A 5,361-nucleotide genomic window follows, 5' to 3' on the forward strand; every position below is an offset into this window, starting at 1 on the left:
AGAACGGACCTCCGGAACGAATTAAGCACTTAACCCGAGGTACCACTGTATTACTTATCTCCTTGGCTTGGAGGTTGCATAACTCCATACCCTCCAATATTTCTCCAATGAAAATAGAGATGCTCTACCATACCCTCAGGGACATGGGTGGCGCTGTGGGTTAAACCACAGAGCCTAGGACTTACCAATCAGAAGGTCAGCGGTTCGAATCCCCGCGACGGGGTGAGCTCCCGTTGTTCGGTCCCTGCTCCTGCCAACCTAGCAGTTCGAAAGCACGTCAAAATGCAAGTAGATAAATAGGTACCGCTCTGGCGGGAAGGTAAACGGCGTTTCCGTGCGCTGCTCTGGTTCGCCAGAAGCGGCTTGGTCATGCTGGCCACATGACCTGGAAGCTGTACCCCGGCTCCCTCGGTCAATAAAGCAAGATGAGCGCCGCAACCCCAGAGTCGGTCACGACTGGACCTAATGGTCAGGGGTCCCTTTATCTTTACCTTTACCATACCCTCCAACATTTTTTCGATGAAAATAGCAACATCCTAAGGTAAAGTGGGACATTTCCAGATTAAATCAGAAACCAGGACGGCTTCTGCAAATCCAGGACTGTCCCTGGAAAACAGGGACACTTGGAGGGTCTGCTATCTTCTACCAAGTAAGACCATTGGTCCATCAGGATCAGTATGGTCCACTCTGGCTGGCAGCCGCTCTGCATAATTTCACATAGGGGGCATTCCAGCCTTGGTTGGAGATGCTTTGGAATGAACCTGGCAGGTTCTCTTCCATGGAGCTACAATTCTTCCCTAGAACATCTACCTTCTTTGAGGAATGCGGGTGGCGCTGTGGTCTAAACCACTGAGCCTCTTGGGCTTGGTGATCGGAAGGCCGGCGGTTCGAATCCCCGCGACGGAGTGAGCTCCTGTTGCTCTGTCCCAGCTCCTGCCAACCTAGCAGTTTGAAAGCACACCAGTACAAGTAGATAAATAGGTACTGTTGCAGTGGGAAGATAAATGGCATTTCCGTGTGCTCTGGTTTCCGTCACGGTGTTGTTCCAGAAGCGGTTTAGTCATGCTGGCCACATGACCCGGAAAGCTGTCTGTGGACAAACGCCGGCTCCCTTGGCCTGAAAGCGAGATGAGCGCCACAACCCCATAGTCACCTTTGGCTGGACTTAACCATCCAGGGGTCCTTTACCTTTACCTAAGCTAGAAGTATTACTTTGGGTTGTAGGGCCTCACCTTTGCATCTTGTTTTATTGGCAATCTTGGGAGATGTGCTGCTGCATAAATGGAAGGAATCGAAGCCATGGTCGTTCTTATTATTTCTAATATATACCGTATATTGCACCCTTAAATGGCCAGTTCCCAGGGCAGCCTTCAAAACACAGGTCCTGGTGTGCGTGGTCACCCACCCAGGAGAAACTGCAAACTGGAGACCAAACTCTTGGGATATGCTCAGATTCCTGAAACGCATCCTGCTTTGCCCAGGACCGACTGGGGTTTTGGAACAAGATAACTGCGCAGTCAATAGGGTTTCAATTAAAGACGTGTATCCTAATTTTCTCGTGCAGGGGCTGCTCAGCGCGTGCATTTAACCTGGAGTGGTCCTCTAAATACTAACAGGCAACTTTCCGGTATCAGGCCAGAGCCCAGAGGGGACACAATGGAGTCTTGTTTCTGGTAACTTGAGAAGCCTTATTCCTAGGTCTTTAATTTTAGACTCCAACACGCTTGCATTCCTGAGCATTACAATGGCCGATATTTATACCCTGGAATGCAGGGCCCAGTACTAATTTAACAGGCCTGGGGTAACCAAAAGCTGCTCTGCTCACTGGGCTGACACAGAGATAAAAACCTGGAGCAGGCGAGGTTTATGGGGCTTACAAATCCTGGCATTTGTCCCCTTCTCTCCCTCCAATTTCTCATAAAAAGCCAAGCTGACAATCCCTATAAATTCACGGGCCACCTGAATGGACAAGCCAGCTGCTGCTAATGAGAAATGCGAAATGGCAGCGATGCTCAGCAGCGGCAATATGGGAAGGGTTGTGGCACGGCTGCAAAGCCCAAGGCAAGAAAAGAAAAGGGAAGATCCTCTGTCCTAATGGGGGTGAAACATGTATGCATCTTGTTTTTCAGGCACACGAATGCACACGAATTTGAAGCACAATCCCTGCCGCAAGGAATCCTGGGAATTGTAGCTCTGGGAGGGATAAACAACAGTTCCTTGTTGTTGTTGTTTGAAATTTTATACCACACTTTATCCAGAGATCCCAGGGCGGTCTACAACATTAAGAACACTATGTTAGGACACTGTCCTACATTCAGAAATTTCTGGCAGAAGGTAATAGAGACGGTCAGCATGACTACAAAGAACAATCTAAAATTTGCAGAGGAAAATATTCTTTTGAATTATATACCCAACACATGGAAACTTACAAAGGGGCAATATGAATGTACTCCCTCAGCCCTTATTACGGCAAAAAGACTGGTCTTTGTAAACTAGAAAAATTAAAATGCAGCTCCCTTGAATGATTGGATTGAAATATGTACAAACTCGCTACACATGAGCAAGCTGTGTACATGCCATGGACAAATTTAACAACATCTAGAATTCATTTTTATAAAAACCATATTTGATTAAGGTCTGATTAACTATAACAACAATTTCCTCCTTTTTTGTACACAATACATTTTTTTCCTGTTTTGTTTTCTACATGGATACTATTTCTTATTTTTTTCTTATTTTTTGTGTCTTTTCTTTCTCTGTGCACTTGTAATTTAGTACTGTTTTATTTTTCAATAAAGAACGTAAAATAAAAAGAACGTAATCTATGCAGCATAAGAATAAAAACATAGTACAGTGGTACCTCGGGTTAAGTACTTAATTCGTTCCGGAGGTCCGTTCTTAATCTGAAACTGTTCTTAACCTGAAGCACCACTTTAGCTAATGGGGCCTCCTGCTGCGGCCACACCACCAGAGCACGATTTCTGTTCTCATCCTGAAGCAAAGTTATTAACCCGAGGTATTGTTTCTGGGTTAGTGGAGTCTGTAACCTGAAGCGTCTGTAACCTGAAGTGTATGTAACCCGAGGTACCACTTTATGCAGCATAGTAACGCACAGTATTACAAAATAATCATAATAACCGCCCCCTCTGCCCATATAACAGATCATAATGGCTGAAGGGTAAAGAGGAATGTTTTCACCTGGGGTGTAAAGATATGTAATGATGGTGCCAGGAGAGCGTCTCTGGGGAGAGCACAGATGGGGAGCCACCACAGAAAAGGCCCATTCTCTAGAGGCAATGAAACACTTGCCAGGGTGAGGTTGGTGAATGGACCAGTGGATCTCTGTTTAATTGTATCAGATGGGAAACTTGGAGTGAGCAGCGCAACTTTCCCAAGGCATCCGGCTTTTCCCGAAGCAGTGTATATGAACCCGGCCCTCACAGATCCAATGCCAGGTTTTACCTGGGGCATAGCTGTCAACTTACAAATTTGAAAATAAGGGACCAGCAGCCTCGAAAATAAGGGATCAGCAGCCAAAATAAGGGATTTTCTGGGCACAGGTATGTTCAACTTCTGAGCCCCTCCGAGCCAAAGGCAGAAAGCCGAGCCAGCAGCCAAACGAAGCCTCAAGCGGTGGTTCCCACAGCGCAGCAACCCGGCAAAGGGGATGCAGCAAGGAAAACCACCGTCACCTCTCCGCTGGGAAGCGCTGAGCAAAGGCGAGTCCCCAGGCAACGCGGCCGATTTGATCGGCACAAGGCATGCAAGCTCCACCCCCCAGTCGTTCTTAGACTCCTTATTGGGTGAGCAATGCAGCCAAGCAACACAGTTGGAGCCTTCCTCCTCCCTTGCCGGCAGGGAGGGAGGGAGAGGAGCTGTTTCCTTCGAAACCCGGGAAATTTAAGGGACATCATCAATAAGGGACAGCAGCGGGACACGGCGCTGGGATAAGGGAGTTTCCCGCCAAATAAGGGACGGTTGACAGCTATGAGCTGGGGTCTCTGACTCATGGATGTGGAACCTGTAGCCCTTCCAGGGCTGTTGGACTCAGCTCTCAGCCTGGCCAGGGATAATGTCACCAATATCCAGAGGGCCACAGGTTCCCCATCACTGCCTAAAGTCTCGGCAGCTCGACGGTGGTGGAGGCAGCAGCAGTGGTGGTGCAGGCAGTGGGTGGCGCAGGCGCCCAAGGCAGTCACCTCATTCTGCTCAACATTAGAGCTGGCCCTGAGGTGTAAAGACTGTAAATCCTCTTCAGAAGGGACAGCAAGCCCTTAAGCTTGTCCTCATTATACCTCCCTGTCCCCAAAGCACACAGAGCAGTTCTGCAATTCATACGGCCTCAGCCCAGTATACCTGAAGGAGCGTCTCCACCCCCATCGTTCAGCCTGGACACTGAGGTCCAGTGTCTGGCAGTTCCTTCACTGAGAGAAGTGAAGCTACAGGAAACCAGGTGGAGGGCCTTCTTGGTAGTGGCTCCCACCTTGTGTAACACCCTCCAATCAGATATCAAAGAAATAAACAACTACAGTAATACCTCGGGTTAAGTACTTAATTCATTCCGGAGGTCCGTTCTTAACCTGAAACTGTTCTTAACCTGAAGCACCACTTTAGCTAATGGGGCCTCCCGCTGCCGCCACACGATTTCTGTTCTCATCCTGAAGCAAAGTTCTTAACCCGAGGTACTATTTCTGGGTTAGCAGAGTATGTAACCTGAAGCTTATACCCAGAACAAACTTAGTTGGTCTCTAAGGTGCTACTGGAGAATTTTTTAATTTTTTTATTTTTTTGTATTTATTTCGTCTGTGTCAGACCAATACGGCTACCTACCTGACTTTTAGAAGAGATCCGAAGGCAGCCCTGTATAGGGAAGTTTTTAATATTTGATGTTTTATCGTGTTTTTAATATTCTGTTGGGAGCTGCCCACAGTCGCTGGGGAAACCCAGACAGATGGGAGGGTATAAATTATTATTATTATTATTATTATTATTATTATTATTATTATTAAACCTCCCCTTAAAAAAAACTACTGCAGGGAGCCCATCTGAAGGGCAAGAGGAAGAGCTACATGGAGAGCTAATCTAGCTAATGGCTTCCACAATATGGTCATGTGCAAGACGAGTTCTGTCATGCCAGACTCACGTCGTAGGGTCATTTTTATTTATTTTTAATCCACTGTAGCTTCATTTAAGGATTTTAGGTCTGCTTTCCCACTGAGGTTGCTGTGGGATTTCTATACCCGGCTAGGATTAACTCGAAGGCAGCAGAATCCGCCCCCTCTTGGATATTACCAGTGGTGGAGGAGGCCAAGATTAGTTTTGAGTGGAAGCATTATTATGACACTTCGTGACCTTGGGCTC

This window comes from Podarcis pityusensis, assembly GCF_964106645.2.
Source record: "Podarcis pityusensis genome assembly, chromosome: 2".
In the NCBI taxonomy this organism is placed as follows: domain Eukaryota; kingdom Metazoa; phylum Chordata; class Lepidosauria; order Squamata; family Lacertidae; genus Podarcis; species Podarcis pityusensis.